This window comes from Xenopus laevis, chromosome 2S (assembly GCF_017654675.1).
Source record: "Xenopus laevis strain J_2021 chromosome 2S, Xenopus_laevis_v10.1, whole genome shotgun sequence".
In the NCBI taxonomy this organism is placed as follows: Eukaryota; Metazoa; Chordata; class Amphibia; order Anura; family Pipidae; genus Xenopus; species Xenopus laevis.
Window position 1 is genome coordinate 121,150,105 of NC_054374.1, and position 17,719 is coordinate 121,167,823.

Sequence of the window (17,719 nt, forward strand, 5' to 3'; positions counted from 1 at the left end):
GCAGTTCAGGGAAATTAGTCGCCCTGAAGAAGAAGAGATTTGTCGCTGGGCAAATTTATCTGGAATGGCAATTCTATATTCAAGAATTAGCAAATTTATCTGGAATGGGGCAATTCTAGGTTCAAGAGGTGGAGAAAGATGCCATTTCAGATACTCTCTCTGAAACAGTAGCTGACACTGGCTGAGTGTGTTTTAAGTCAGCAAAGATTGGCTGTTCTGATAACCACCCTGAAGATCTTGAACTGCACAAGTGAGCGGAGATTTGCTGAGAGGGATTCTCTAAGACTGAAGCCTCCATAGCAGGTTCTGACATACTGTCACTGTTACCGAGTCACTGGAACCCAGATGCTGAGTAGGAAGTCCGCTCTTACAACTCTTCACGCAATGCAACCTCAAATGTAGACAGAGAGAGACTGGTGATAGAGGGGTACGAGAGCCGAGAATAGTTGACAAAATTTGGCTTCTCAACAGGTTAAAGCTGGGTCAGACGGCCAAAGTCAGGGGCAGGCACCAAATATCAAAAGATTAAACAGGCAGTTGTCAAAGAAAAACAGGATGCTGGCTCAGACGTTACAAATAGAAAGTTTGTGCTGTAATAATTCCAGGAGTCTGTGTAACCCTAAACGTAATCAGGAATATTTGTAGAAGTTGGAATAAACAGCTTTAAGGCAGTGATTTTGACACTGCAAGTTTTCATTTATTTTGGCAGTGTAAAACACTACAAATGTTTCGTGTAAACCCCTTTTTCAAGTGTGAATTTTTCCAACTTCAACAGACAAAACTAGAGAAGCAAGCAGAATCCAGGCAAGGTACAGAGGGATGATTCAAGAGATAAGGTTAATGCACAGTCCAAAGTCAGTAGTCAGTAACAGTAGTAACAATTAATAATACATAATACAAAAGATCAGAAGTACTCTATGTCCGAGGGTCTGGCACAAAAAGTGTCAGTAGAATGTACTTCTGCATCTGGAGCCTGGACATGTGTAACGTTGCCTTGTCATGACACACGTGTACTGCGTCACAATGCCTCAGCCATATAAAAAGGAATCTATGATCAAATACATGTCTGGGAGAAAATCTCTAACATAACCCACCCTGCTCTCTGTAGCTGCACTGTAAATTGACCAAACAGTTTGATTTTTTTCAGCTTTTATTCTTTTTTTACTCACATGTGCCCCAACGACAGTGCAGCTGCAGTTCGTAATGCAGCAACAGAAAGAGCTGGGATAACAAGAATAAGCTAATTTCTACTATAACTGCTCACTGATTTCTTCTTCATATAAGCTAAGAAGGAAGGGGGCAGTGGGAGAATACAGAGTATGGTGTTTTGTACTATAAGAATAGCAAATGAGCTTGCTGAATAGGAGTCAGTATCAGATTAATTGTAAAATAAATTTAGATCTAAAATCAATTTTATTTGCGTTTGCCCTGAAATAAATTATTGTGTATTCTACAGTACAGGTCCAAAGAGAAGACTTAGATCAGTTAATTCCTGTATTGTAGGCAGGGCTGCCATCAGAAATCACGGGGCCCCGTACAACAAAATTTTCTGGGGCCCCCCCTCGCCACCTCTCCCTCAGTATGAAGGCCACACAGGCATTAAAAGATGAAGTGCCCCCCTACAAGTTTTTTTTTACAAAAAAAAACAATTAGCCAGGGCCCCCACACATTTTTTACAAAAAAAACAATTAGCCAGGGCCCCCACACATTTTTTTACAAAAAAAAAACAATTAGCCAGGGCCCCCACACATCTTAAAAAAAAAAATAGCAAAGGGCCCCACACATTTTAAAAAAAAAAACAATTAGCCAGGGCCCCCACATATTTTTTTTTAAAAACTTTTAGCCAGGGCCCCCACACATTTAAAAAAAAAAAAAATAGCAAAGGGCCCCCACACATTTAAAAAAAAAACAATTAGCCAGGGCCCCACACATTTTTTTAAAAAAAACTATTAGCCAGGGCCCCCACACATCTTAAAAAAAAAAATAGCAAAGGGCCCCCACACATTTAAAAAAAAAAACCAATTAGCCAGGGTCCCCATACATTTTTTTTAAAAAAAAAACTATTAGCCAGGGCCCCCACACATCTTAAAAAAAAAAATAGCAAAGGGCCCCCACACATTTAAAAAAAAAACCAATTAGCCAGGGCCCCCACACATTTAAAAAAAATAAACTATTAGCCAGGGCCCCCACACATCTTAAAAAAAATAGCAAAGGGCCCCCACACATTTAAAAAAAAAAACCAATTAGCCAGGGCCCCCACACATTTAAAAAAAAAAAACTATTAGCCAGGGCCCCCACACATCTTAAAAAAAAAAAAAACTAGCAAAGGGCCCCCACACATTTAAAAAAAAAAAAAACTATTAGCCAGGGCCCCCACACATCTTAAAAAAAAAAAAAAAAACTAGGAAAGGGCCCCCACACATTTAAAAAAACAATTGGTCAGGGCTCCCACAAGTTAAAAGAAAAAAAAACTGCACGTACCTTAGCCAGAGAGTTCAGATGCCGGTATCTTCAGTTTCTTGTGCTCTGATTCGCCAGTGAAATGTAAGTCCCGGTAAAGGCGCATGGTGATTGGATAAAATAGAAGGGAGGTTCAAACTTCTCCCAACCAATCAGAATGTGGCTTTACCGGGACTTACATTTCACTGGCGAATCAGAACACAAGAAGAAGTCATCGGAGCTCGGATGCAGGGGACCGGCTGTGCAAGTAAATGCAAGTAAGTGCAGCACGGCCGGGCCCCCCTTAACTCCCCAAAACATCCGGGCACGGGACAACAGTCCCCCCTGTCCCCCCCTGATGGCGGCCCTGATTGTAGGACACGAGAAGGGTGGCAGGTAAAAAGTCTCATGTAAGAACCCTTGTATAGTTTTTAAATTAACCAAGTCTGTTTTATTTGCTTTAGCTAAGCTTTGCTATTTCACTCACTCTAAGGGGCCTATTTATTATGCCTTCGAATTTTCCTGGTCCAGTTTTTAAGGGTAAAAACTCTAATATTTATAGGAATTTTTCCCCAATGCTGCTAAAAATCCAGATCCGAAAATACTCCAGCTAAAACCTGTCAAAGTCATGTAAAAGTCAATGGCAGATGTCCCTTTTATAATTGGAAGATGTTTTTTTGCTTTTATGATCTTCAAGGGTTTTGGGCTGTTTGACCCTGGTTTTTTTGCTTGAAAACTCAGAAAAAGTTTAGGGACCAATAGCTTAATATTTTGCCTTTACCAATCCACAGGGAGGCCATCAGTGCCTGAGGTTTTCTGTGTGGGCATTTGGTGAATTTTGCTTGTACGATTACCTATTCTGTGATAGGAGAGACCAGGTATGATGTTTGCCCCCTTGAATGCCGTTTAGATACTGAAGTAGCTCTTGGGCAGCACACTGTGGCCTAGAGGTATATACATTTTTGTAAAAGTGTGCAAAGGCTGCAGTTATTTGAGTAGGTTCTGAAACTACATTATTTGGTCCTCAATCCTATGGATTGCCCTGTCCATTGCTTTAGATAAGTAGGCCAGGGGCTTACCACTTTTGTTGCCAAATGTGTTTTTTGTCTAGAGTATAATATTTGCTTTTTTGTATTTTCAGTTCTAATTCAGCTTCACAAAGGGCTGTTTGGTAATGTACATGTATTTGTGTAGATGGCTGAGAGGTGTAATCCTCCTCTTTCTGTTTTAGCTGCCTTTCTAGCTCTAAGTCCCTCTCCTGCTTTTGTGCTCAGAGCATAGCTATTACTGCCATAAGAACCCCACTGCTATGTGCTTAAAAAGCATCTCAGATTGTTCATATTGAGTTCTCATTGTTGGCCCAAAAGCTGGTTATAGCTGACTTTGGGATCTGGGCAGGTATTCCATTATTTGAACTTTTTGCAAAAGATCCAGCCAAGGCAAAGGCCAGTTCAACACTAAATAAGGTGTGGCGTGAGTCGGAATAGCAGGAGTATTGTAGGTTCTGTGGGTGCTTCCACCTCCATACCTCAGTCAGTATTTCGGCTTTAGTCCAGTTTGCCAGGCCCACAGGGAAGTGTGAGGATGAGGAAGTTCTTTCCAACCCTGAGTCTAATGTACAGTTAAAGTTTCCCATAAAACATACTGAAGGTGGTGGTATAGTAACCAAGCATGCCATTATCTGTGTAGGACTACTGTAGTCAACTGTCGGCATGTATTTTCCAAAGAGTTCATTGTGTTTTCAACCTCAGCTGTCGTTCCCGTACTTCTTGCAGGTCTGTATTGATCAGAGACAGCTCACATTTAATCTCATCAATGTGGGTCATCTTGTGATCGTTGAGGCTTTGGTGATGGTGGTGAGGACTCTGCGTACTCAGGTTGCCCGGCACTATCTTGGACAGGCTGTCTTATGAATTGTTTGAATCGCCTGGTTTATTCTGTCTGTTTCTTTTGGGTGCTTCCCCCCCCTTCCCTATCATCTCCGGGTGGTGTCTGGTAGCTATAGATGCAGAGTGGGGATAAAAGCAGGAAGTATATAGTGTAGGATTGCCCCAACAGAATAACTTTGTCACAGAGAGCTCAGCTCTTGCATCCAGACACACCCCTCGTTATCTTTGATACTTAACATTGTACTCAGGTAATATATACTGTATTTGATTATAGATTTTATTTGCAAAGTGACACATGGTAAAAATACTTCCCTCAATTTTAGATAACATTGTGAAATTTCAGCACTGGTGGAAGAGGGGTTCTATTTTTTTCTTCTTTTAATCGAGTTAACTATCTGAAACAAATTTTCAGACCTCAATTTCTAAAGGGATAAATAAGTAAGGGTTAATCACAAGTATCTAACTCATTTGAATATAATTGAAAAATACTTCCCTGTAATTTAAAGAATAACTGAAAATAGCCAATTAATAAATACATGGTTGAATTGATTTAATTTGCTTATTTTCTAAATGAGAAAATACATTTAGCAGTTGGCTACATTCCCCCACCAGTATCAGAACTAAGGGGCTGCTGCTCAAACCAACAGGTGAAAAAGTCTGTTTCCTGGCTCATTGATAACAGTAGGAGAACAGACATCTTCCATCCCAGTTTTGTGCAGAGACTAGAAATGCAATGCTGTCAAAAGGCCCTGCTGTTTTATTTACAATGCAAGTGTATTTGTTCAAAGGTTTAACAAGAAAGAAGAAAGTGAAGCAAATCTTAAAAGAGGCAATTGATAATTGAATGGTCCCGGAAAGCCGTGCTCTTTGGAGCTGCGAACAGTTATGCAAACCACATCTACGTGACACTGACAATTACTTCCATCCAAGCTCGTTCAATTGCTCCCCACAGAACCTCACAGCTATGTATTTTATGGAGTGTTACAATGTTGAGTTTACAGTGTCTTACTAAACAATAGCATTGTGTATTCATGATACTGTAAACAGCAGACACAAGCTTTCTCAATCGTCTGAACCATTTGAGAGTCTGGGAAGATTTTGGGAGAGTTCTGTTTTACCAGAAATGCCCTTATTATGTTTAGAACTAGACTAGACGTTGTGGCATTGTAAATGACTGAGTTGGGATTTTTTACAGAGGGATCAAACGGTAAAGTGGAGAGTGTGATAGCAGCATTGAAAGAACAGGAAAGCTAAAAAGAACTGTAAAGGAATTCAGAGAGTTAAGGGTGGTGCCACACGTGGCTACTGGGGGAGACAAATCGCTTCTTCTTTGGCGACTTATCTCCGGCAGATTTTGTCATGTTAAACAATTGATTTTAGCAGAATCTGTTAAAAGAGTCTATTTTTTATTACATTGATGGGGTGCAGACAATAATATAATTCTGATAAAATCATGCTAACTGTCGATAAAAAGTTTTGTCGTGAAACGAAATAGGTCAGTGGGTGGGACAATTAGATAATTATTATTAAACAATCATTCACTACATATGCCATTTGCAGAAATAAATAAAGCAACAGATATCCATATGTTATATATACAACATATGACAAAAGTCTGCTCAAATATCATTTACCAGAGATGGGTGAATCTTTTGTTCAAATTAGTTTAGCCAATAGGAATGTTAACAGAGTGATGACAAAATCTGCCCGTGAATGGTCAGCTTAAGGCTGAGAGTACATGGAGCACTGACTCCATTGCTCACAGCCTGCATCTTTTTTTGCAGGCTGAGAGAAGCAAATCCACTATATTACTAATATTGGGTTTGCACACTCTAAAAAAAACGCAGATACAAAGTGGTATGAAATTTAAGAAAATCTTTATATATATTTTAAATCAATATATTGCAAAAATGAGTCAATAATTTTCTGTCAGAAAAAATATATATACAGCAATGTCATCAAATATATATACATACCATACAATTTGTGAAATCAAGGCAGAAAGAAACTACAAGCAACAGATACACTTGCCAGCAATGAGAATTAACCCCAACCTTTCGGAGTAATAGCCTTTTTCAAGGGGAATCAAATACACACAGTGGAGCAGAGGTCGGCACAAAAACACGAAAACAGGCATTTTCAGGCCAACTGCTCCACTGCATGTGCCTGCATGCAAGTGGAAGCTGCACTTTTCAGTGCAGATTAATAGAGCTGGAGCACAGAGAAGTTAAAAAAAACAGTGCAGGCTAAGAGAAGTGGAGCCAACACTCCATGTGCTCCAGCCCTAAGAATCTTGAAAAGAAGAACCTGACAACTTGGATTCATTTATAAACACTGTGCAAATTTGCTCCTTGGTAGTATCCCATAGCAACCAGTCAATGATAAGCATTTTTCAGCCAACTATAAACGGAACAATGAAGGCAAACATCTGATTGGTTGCCCTGCATTACTGCCCAGGAGCAAGTGTTTATTAATTTATTTTTAACATTTATTTTGTAAAGCTTACGTTCTTGCACACGTGTATATATATATATATATATATATATATATATATATATATATATATATATATATATATATATATATATATATATATATATATATATATATATATATTTATATATATACACAGTATATATACACATATATTAGTGCCACACAAAAGGTTACTGGTTAAATTAAGGAATGTTGGCCTGGAACATAGTATTTGTACCTGGATAGCGAACTGGCTAAAAGATAGACTACAAAGAGTGGTGGTAAATGGAACATTTTCTAATTGGACCAGTGTTGTTAGTGGAGTACCGCAGGGCTCTGTACTAGGTCCCTTGCTTTTCAACTTGTTTATTAATGACCTGGAGGTGGGCATTGAAAGTACTGTTTCTATTTTTGCAGATGATACTAAATTGTGCAGAACTATAGGTTCCATGCAGGATGCTGCCACTTTGCAAAGTGATCTGTCTAAACTGGAAAACTGGGCAGCAAACTGGAAAATGAGGTTCAATGTTGATAAATGCAAGGTTATGCACTTTGGCAAAAATAATATAAATGCAAGTTATACACTAAATGGCAATGTGTTGGGAGTTTCCTTAAATGAAAAGGATCTAGGGGTCTTTGTAGATAACACGTTGTCTAATTCTGGGCAGTGTCATTCTGTGGCTACTAAAGCAAATAAAGTTCTGTCTTGCATAAAAAAGGGCATTAACTCAAGGGATGAAAACATAATTATGCCTCTTTATAGGTCCCTGGTGAGGCCTCATCTGGAGTATGCAGTTCAGTTTTGGACTCCAGTCCTTAAGAGGGATATAAATGAGCTGGAGAGAGTGCAGAGACGTGCAACTAAATTGGTTAGAGGGACGGAAGACTTAAATTATGAGGGTAGACTGTCAAGGTTGGGGTTGTTTTCTCTGGAAAAAAGGCGCTTGCGAGGGGACATGATTACACTTTACAAGTACATTAGAGGACATTATAGACAAATGGCAGGGGACCTTTTTACCCATAAAGTGGATCACCGTACCAGAGGCCACCCCTTTAGACTAGAAGAAAAGAACTTTCATTTGAAGCAACGTAGAGGGTTCTTCACAGTCAGGACAGTGAGGTTGTGGAATGCACTGCCGGGTGATGTTGTGATGGCTGATTCAGTTAATGCCTTTAAGAATGGCTTGGATGATTTTTTGGACAGACATAATATTAAAGGCTATTGTGATACTAAACTCTATAGTTAATATAGGTATGGGTATATAGAATTTTAATTAAAAGTAGGGAGGGGTGTGTGTAGGGATGCTGGGTTTTCATTTGGAGGGGTTGAACTTGATGGACTTTGTCTTTTTTCAACCCAATTTAACTATGTAACTATGTAACTATGTAACATATATATATATATATACACATATATATATACACGTGTGTAAGTATATATATACTTACACACGTGTATATATATATATGTGTATATATATATATATATATATATGTGTATATATACTGTGTATGTATATATATATATATATATATATATAATATCGATCCATGGGGAAGCCGGCACTCACGAAAAATGGTGTAAACGTGCCTGGGTGCAGTGTCCAAAATTTTTAGAAATACAATTCAACAAAGAAGGTCCGCACTCTCAGGGCTTAAAAATAAAAAATGGTTTATTATAAAAAAGACTAACGTTTCGGCCTCTCCGAGGCCTTTCTCAAAGTACAGACAAGTATACAATGAAGGCCTTATATACCCTAGATGGCGGGAAAGGCCAATTGACTGACAGCATCATCATCATCATCATTATGCGACAATTGCTATAGTTGTTTAGATTCACATGTATAACACAATAAAATTCATAACATTTATTATATTAAAACCCCAATTCAAATGATTAAGGAAATAAAAACATACTATGTAGCAATAGTTTGTAGCTTTTTGTTCTGCACCGCTCAGTCACCTGGCTATATTGTTAACGCTACATAGTAAAAATGTTCGAGTGTAGATGGAAGGTCTGGATATCAAAATACCCCAAGTGCAATATATAAAGATACAAAGAAAAAATAAAGATACAAAGAAAAATATATACAGCATGAAACATGAAGCCTAGAACATGTAGTTAGTCATGATCCCTCAGACAACTCAGATATCGATGCTAAATCTAAGCTAATGGTGCAGAGGCCATCTCTTTGTCAGTATACTACAAATTAACCCATTGGTAATATGTCAGTGTTGTATTGTATAGATACTTATAGGAACACCCATCTTCCCACCTGTGCTAGTGTGCATATAACACCTAAAGTGACTCTAGTACTTCTTATATAGCCCCTTGTGTTGGGAGTATTAACCCTTAATAAGAAAAAAGCTCCTATTCATAATCTATCTCAAAGAACCTATTAAGTGAGCCGATGTGCTGGAAAATATGTGCTGAAAATTTATATACCATGCTTATCGTCCAAAAATATATCTAATTAAATATCCAAATTAATAAATGCATAAAAAATACATAAATTAAACACAACTGTGTCTTAAAGTTTAAGACAAAAAAAGAAATAGAGAATAAAAAGGAATAAAAAATAAAAGATAAAAAACCAGCATGAAAAAGTCCCCAAAATTTGTGAGACATATTGTTCAGTCAAAGTGTCCATGTTATTAGACTTGAATAGAGTCAACTGGGTAATCGGAGTTTGTGGCTTCCACTTATTGGCCCCACGATTGTAGTACTGACTATGGCAGACTTTAACACACCAGCTCTTTGCCGTTTAGCAGGTCGACCAGAAAACAGGCATCAGTGCGTGTCTAACGGAGCTAGAAACGAACCTCCCGCAGTGCAGGGACGGCTCAGCCCCGATCCGGCCGCCTTGCAGAGCCTGGCCTCCAGGAAGCCGCAATTCATTATAGCCACCCGCACAGAGTGAGTCGGGATAGAATCTATCAAACAACCGAACTCACCAACGATCGCCAACTTCAGTTTCTCCATACTCACGCGCCTTTATATGGACGCAGTGTTGAGGCGGGTTGTACCCATTCTTTAGCTGTAAAGGAATTTACATGGCTTCAAACGCCATGTGTGCGGTAAATCTTGTTTGTAACACAATCAATGTAGCGGATCATGCAAATCAGTATCCATTCATGTGGCTTGGATCATCGTATCTGCAGTAACAGAAATTCATGCAGTATGTATCGTCTTCATGCTGTATGTATCATATTATATGCAGAGGGAGTCATGTGGGGGGTTTATCATCATAGCATCCACAAAGTCGGCCATCGTTGTCGGCCTCGACTATTTCCCCCATGTGCAGACCATTACAGACCTCAAAGAGAAGGGGTAAAAACGTCAGTCCCAATGCTGGCCTTGCAGCGCCAATCCTGGTAACAGCTTTCATCAATGTAAAAAATGTCAAAACATAAAAAATAAACACGGGTGCCAGACTTAATAAATATCAAATATCGATCCATGGGGAAGCCGGCACTCACGAAAAATGGTGTAAACGTGCCTGGGTGCAGTGTCCAAAATTTTTAGAAATACAATTCAACAAAGAAGGTCCGCACTCTCAGGGCTTAAAAATAAAAAATGGTTTATTATAAAAAAGACTAACGTTTCGGCCTCTCCGAGGCCTTTCTCAAAGTACAGACAAGTATACAATGAAGGCCTTATATACCCTAGATGGCGGGAAAGGCCAATTGACTGACAGCATCATCATCATCATCATTATGCGACAATTGCTATAGTTGTTTAGATTCACATGTATAACACAATAAAATTCATAACATTTATTATATTAAAACCCCAATTCAAATGATTAAGGAAATAAAAACATACTATGTAGCAATAGTTTGTAGCTTTTTGTTCTGCACCGCTCAGTCACCTGGCTATATTGTTAACGCTACATAGTAAAAATGTTCGAGTGTAGATGGAAGGTCTGGATATCAAAATACCCCAAGTGCAATATATAAAGATACAAAGAAAAAAATAAAGATACAAAGAAAAATATATACAGCATGAAACATGAAGCCTAGAACATGTAGTTAGTCATGATCCCTCAGACAACTCAGATATCGATGCTAAATCTAAGCTAATGGTGCAGAGGCCATCTCTTTGTCAGTATACTACAAATTAACCCATTGGTAATATGTCAGTGTTGTATTGTATAGATACTTATAGGAACACCCATCTTCCCACCTGTGCTAGTGTGCATATAACACCTAAAGTGACTCTAGTACTTCTTATATAGCCCCTTGTGTTGGGAGTATTAACCCTTAATAAGAAAAAAGCTCCTATTCATAATCTATCTCAAAGAACCTATTAAGTGAGCCGATGTGCTGGAAAATATGTGCTGAGATAGATTATGAATAGGAGCTTTTTTCTTATTAAGGGTTAATACTCCCAACACAAGGGGCTATATAAGAAGTACTAGAGTCACTTTAGGTGTTATATGCACACTAGCACAGGTGGGAAGATGGGTGTTCCTATAAGTATCTATACAATACAACACTGACATATTACCAATGGGTTAATTTGTAGTATACTGACAAAGAGATGGCCTCTGCACCATTAGCTTAGATTTAGCATCGATATCTGAGTTGTCTGAGGGATCATGACTAACTACATGTTCTAGGCTTCATGTTTCATGCTGTATATATTTTTCTTTGTATCTTTATTTTTTTCTTTGTATCTTTATATATTGCACTTGGGGTATTTTGATATCCAGACCTTCCATCTACACTCGAACATTTTACTATGTAGCGTTAACAATATAGCCAGGTGACTGAGCGGTGCAGAACAAAAAGCTACAAACTATTGCTACATAGTATGTTTTTATTTCCTTAATCATTTGAATTGGGGTTTTAATATAATAAATGTTATGAATTTTATTGTGTTATACATGTGAATCTAAACAACTATAGCAATTGTCGCATAATGATGATGATGATGATGCTGTCAGTCAATTGGCCTTTCCCGCCATCTAGGGTATATAAGGCCTTCATTGTATACTTGTCTGTACTTTGAGAAAGGCCTCGGAGAGGCCGAAACGTTAGTCTTTTTTATAATAAACCATTTTTTATTTTTAAGCCCTGAGAGTGCGGACCTTCTTTGTTGAATTGTATTTCTAAAAATTTTGGACACTGCACCCAGGCACGTTTACACCATTTTTCGTGAGTGCCGGCTTCCCCATGGATCGATATTTGATATTTATTAAGTCTGGCACCCGTGTTTATTTTTTATGTTTTGACATTTTTTACATTGATGAAAGCTGTTACCAGGATTGGCGCTGCAAGGCCAGCATTGGGACTGACGTTTTTACCCCTTCTCTTTGAGGTCTGTAATGGTCTGCACATGGGGGAAATAGTCGAGGCCGACAACGATGGCCGACTTTGTGGATGCTATGATGATAAACCCCCCACATGACTCCCTCTGCATATAATATGATACATACAGCATGAAGACGATACATACTGCATGAATTTCTGTTACTGCAGATACGATGATCCAAGCCACATGAATGGATACTGATTTGCATGATCCGCTACATTGATTGTGTTACAAACAAGATTTACCGCACACATGGCGTTTGAAGCCATGTAAATTCCTTTACAGCTAAAGAATGGGTACAACCCGCCTCAACACTGCGTCCATATAAAGGCGCGTGAGTATGGAGAAACTGAAGTTGGCGATCGTTGGTGAGTTCGGTTGTTTGATAGATTCTATCCCGACTCACTCTGTGCGGGTGGCTATAATGAATTGCGGCTTCCTGGAGGCCAGGCTCTGCAAGGCGGCCGGATCGGGGCTGAGCCGTCCCTGCACTGCGGGAGGTTCGTTTCTAGCTCCGTTAGACACGCACTGATGCCTGTTTTCTGGTCGACCTGCTAAACGGCAAAGAGCTGGTGTGTTAAAGTCTGCCATAGTCAGTACTACAATCGTGGGGCCAATAAGTGGAAGCCACAAACTCCGATTACCCAGTTGACTCTATTCAAGTCTAATAACATGGACACTTTGACTGAACAATATGTCTCACAAATTTTGGGGACTTTTTCATGCTGGTTTTTATCTTTTATTTTTTATTCCTTTTTTATTCTCTATTTCTTTTTTTGTCTTAAACTTTAAGACACAGTTGTGTTTAATTTATGTATTTTTTATGCATTTATTAATTTGGATATTTAATTAGATATATTTTTGGACGATAAGCATGGTATATAAATTTTCAGCACATATTTTCCAGCACATCGGCTCACTTAATAGGTTCTTTGAGATAGATTATGAATAGGAGCTTTTTTCTTATTAAGGGTTAATACTCCCAACACAAGGGGCTATATAAGAAGTACTAGAGTCACTTTAGGTGTTATATGCACACTAGCACAGGTGGGAAGATGGGTGTTCCTATAAGTATCTATACAATACAACACTGACATATTACCAATGGGTTAATTTGTAGTATACTGACAAAGAGATGGCCTCTGCACCATTAGCTTAGATTTAGCATCGATATCTGAGTTGTCTGAGGGATCATGACTAACTACATGTTCTAGGCTTCATGTTTCATGCTGTATATATTTTTCTTTGTATCTTTATTTTTTTCTTTGTATCTTTATATATTGCACTTGGGGTATTTTGATATCCAGACCTTCCATCTACACTCGAACATTTTTACTATGTAGCGTTAACAATATAGCCAGGTGACTGAGCGGTGCAGAACAAAAAGCTACAAACTATTGCTACATAGTATGTTTTTATTTCCTTAATCATTTGAATTGGGGTTTTAATATAATAAATGTTATGAATTTTATTGTGTTATACATGTGAATCTAAACAACTATAGCAATTGTCGCATAATGATGATGATGATGATGCTGTCAGTCAATTGGCCTTTCCCGCCATCTAGGGTATATAAGGCCTTCATTGTATACTTGTCTGTACTTTGAGAAAGGCCTCGGAGAGGCCGAAACGTTAGTCTTTTTTATAATAAACCATTTTTTATTTTTAAGCCCTGAGAGTGCGGACCTTCTTTGTTGAATTATATATATATATATATATATATATATATATATATATATATATATATATATACACACACAAAGAAGAGTGGGCTACGTGGGGTAGTCTGTAAAACTCCAATAAAACTTCTATTTCACGATACCCGTGAGTGCTCCTAATTACATCTGTACATGCTCTTTTTGAGGAGCACCCGGGACTTGATGGATTGGTGGTGAGTGCCGGTTAATAGTATGACTATATATATATATATATATATATATAATTTTTTTCTCCTTTACTGAACTATGGCTAACATGGTACAATACTCTACTACTCCGCTATACACACTAATACTAATTAAAGGGCATGTAAAGTCTAAAATAGAATAAGGCTAGAAATGCTGTATTTTGTATACTAAATATAAACATGAACTTACTGCACCACAAGCCTAATCAAACAAATAATTTATGCTTTCAAAGTTGGCTACAGGGGGTCACCATCTTGTAACTTTGTTAAACATCTTTGCAAGACTAAGACTGTGCACATGCTCAGTGTGGTCTGGGCTGCTTAGGGATCGTCATAAACAAAGCTGCTTGAGTTCTGCATGGCTGGGAAGTAAGGCGGGGGCTCCCCCTGCTGTTCATAAATATGATTGTTTCCCTGCTCAGCAGTCAGGGGCCATCTGACAATTCCTATCCACAGCAGTAAATTTCACTGCATACAGTCAGGTTTCTTGTAAAATTAAAATTTTTTAATTAAAGTATATTGGAGATAGGTTTCTTTTTCATTAAAGAAAGTAAAAATGGGATTTTATTTTTTGCCTTTACATGCCCTTTAACATACATACACTATATACTGTATGTGGAAGTAAAAAACCAGTAAAATGAAAATGTTTAGTAACATTTACAAAATTAAATAATTTTGTCCTGAAGTTTTATCAGTTTTATTACTTAACGTGACAGGAGAAATATAAATTATTAGATAAATGTCAAGAGAAACTTCCAACTCCATGGAAACAAGCATTTCCAATTCTGCCCAACTAATGACCAGGCTGAACAGCAGGTGGCGCTCAAGTTACATTTAATCATAGAGGCCATGTAAGAACTGCTAATATTATGAAATCCCTAAAAAAGTAAACAATTCAAACTTTTACTTTAATTTTTTGACCATTGTAAGGCTGTAACACAAAACTCTAAAACTTTGTTCATTTTATTTTTCCTACCAGACAGATTTACCACAGAAAAGCTACAGCAGCTTAAGAGTGGCCTCTCTGCAAAGTACAATATCCAAATAACAGGTATTTATAAAACATTTTAGTCTTTCTGAATTTTTCCCCTTTCTGAAAATATGGGAGGAAAAGAATATGGTTTAGGAAGATTGTCCACCGATACCTCCAGTGCAATCCTGTAAGTGGCTTCATGCGGAATTCACAGAGAGAGGAAAATGTCCAGCCAAATGCAGGTGAATGTGCCTTTAGGCTTTATTGGGCGGCTTCAGGTTTGAGCCTCTGGATTTTGTTATCAAGAAAATGTCCATAATATGAGCAGAAACATTTGCTAAATATCTAAAACTCTTGATGTGCCGGAGAAAAGAGGATTTTCCTGTTTCTCTCAGCCTTTGATAAATCAGCCCCTTATTGCAAATATGTCGTCAGCACAAACCACAAACACCCCATTTACTTATATTGGGTTTTCAGAGCAATGATGTGAATGATGTATAACCTCTTCAAAGTGCTGTGTAATGGTGTCAGTGCTGTACAAATAACAGATAATAAGTAAATAAATCTAAGACTCTTCTTCATAATTATGCCCTAGTGTGCAATTGCTAATTATGCCCTAGTGTGCATTTGCTTTAAGCAATGCTTTCAGATAGACTGCTGTGGTTCTGGTCAAGCTATTGCTCTAATTCTCCTTCAGTGGGTATCCCGGCTATAACAAAATGACTCCTGTACTTGGCACTCAATGTTAACTATATGACTTCACCTATCAAGCACACAAAATCAGTTAAAATACTGCAGAAGAGTTTGGATACAAGAATGAAGGAAATCAATGAAGCTTCCTTTGATGTGATGGATCATACTTTTCCCATGTTGTTTATTACCCATGTTTAAAGTAAAGAAAATGGCAGCGTATGCAGAAATATGTTTTGCCAAATCTGCTAAAATGAACATATTGCTAAACATCTTATACTCAAGAAAAGTGTAATAAAAATGCATAATTCCCTGAACATATTTTCTGGGAACATCATTTTCTGCATGTTATGATCAAACGTCATTTGAAAATGCTAACATTTGATGGTGTTTGTAGCTTACAATTACTCATCTTAATATTCATTTTCACACTAGGTTTGGTAGCCTATTAAAAAAAGTTATGGAATAGGTGTCACAAAACCGACTCACTCAACCACACTTAACTCTTGGGTTTGGCTACAAGGGGTTACAATCAGTCTCTCAATCACCTTACACACAGGTTAGACTAACATCAGACACCCCAAAAACACACCAACACCCACAAAGTTAATTTGCTGCCACCATCTATCATTAACAGGCGATAGAAACCTAATGTGACTATTCCCCTGCCCTCTATAACAGGTAATAACTCACACTACACAATACATCAAACACTCTCTCCTATGGTAGTTACTCAGGGTAAGATCCTACAAGTCTAACAAGCACTCCAGCAGCCAAAGGGTTAATCTACATTCAAACACACTTTCCCGTTAGCCGTACTAGTTATCCAACATACAAATAGGCAACTTTCCCTTTCCACACATACGAAGAGTTCATACACGTAGGCACAAGCATTCATATGGGCAATGAGTTTGTTTAGAGCACAAGGACTAACGTATTAAATGATATTTAATATTTAAAAGAAACAGTGCATATGTATATATATATAAAAATGATATTACAAAGATGACACACAGTTGCAAATACAGTAAATAAAATAAAAGGGAGTAAAAACACAAAGAAAACCCTTACTTTACCAAGTTTTGAAGTTGTCAGTGTATTTCCTCTGAGACACGAGTTGGAAGCTGGACATACAATCCACTGAAAAAATGGAGCCTCCTTGTATGACAATGTGATATTGGGAATGTCACCTTTTTATTTCCTGCTGGGACACTCCCCTCATTACCTTATGCATGAGGTAGGAGTGCCCAGGAACATGTCATTTACGACCCCCTGCAGGGGGTTTGCTACTCTCAGGCAATATTCCCCAATATCCCTTAATATAATATGGGTACTTGCCAGTACCCAATACTATAATAAAAACATGGGCAGGCTGTGATCCATATGTGGGCAAGAAGAACAATACCAAACACTAATAGGTTCCCACTTTCCAGTCCCCCAGGAACCAGCCCTCCTAACAGGTGGGTATAGTTTAGCCCTGTTTGGTATTGTTAGGAAGCATGTGACCTCCTCATAACCAATATGTAAGTTATGAGGTTGTGAATCCTATGACACAGGAGATATGGATACTTTCCTATAATCCATAATTTTCTACTAGCTATCCCCCCCGCTGCTCTAGGTCCACAGCTCTGTTCTTTGATCAGCCGATCAAAGAACAGACTGGCCCAGCTTCCTTGCCCAAATGGTGTGGCTCCAGACCGTCTCAGATGACCGATATGGATGTCACCTTTCCACAGCCCCCTTGGTGAGATATACAATTAAGGGTCTCTGTGTGAGCCTGAGTAATTATAGTATTAACTTTTAAAATGCCAGTGCAAGGTGGCCCTGGCATGACACCTCCCCCCTCAGGAATGGGTACAGAGGATGGCCTATCGGCCTTCCCCTGTGCCCACTAGCTCAGCACAGTCTCCCTGTCTGGAAAGACCATCCGCATTCCCATGCTCACTGCCCTTTTTGTGCTGTATAGTGAAGTCATATTGCTGAAGGATTAAACTCCATCTGAGGAGTTTCCCATTATCCCCAGCTACTTTG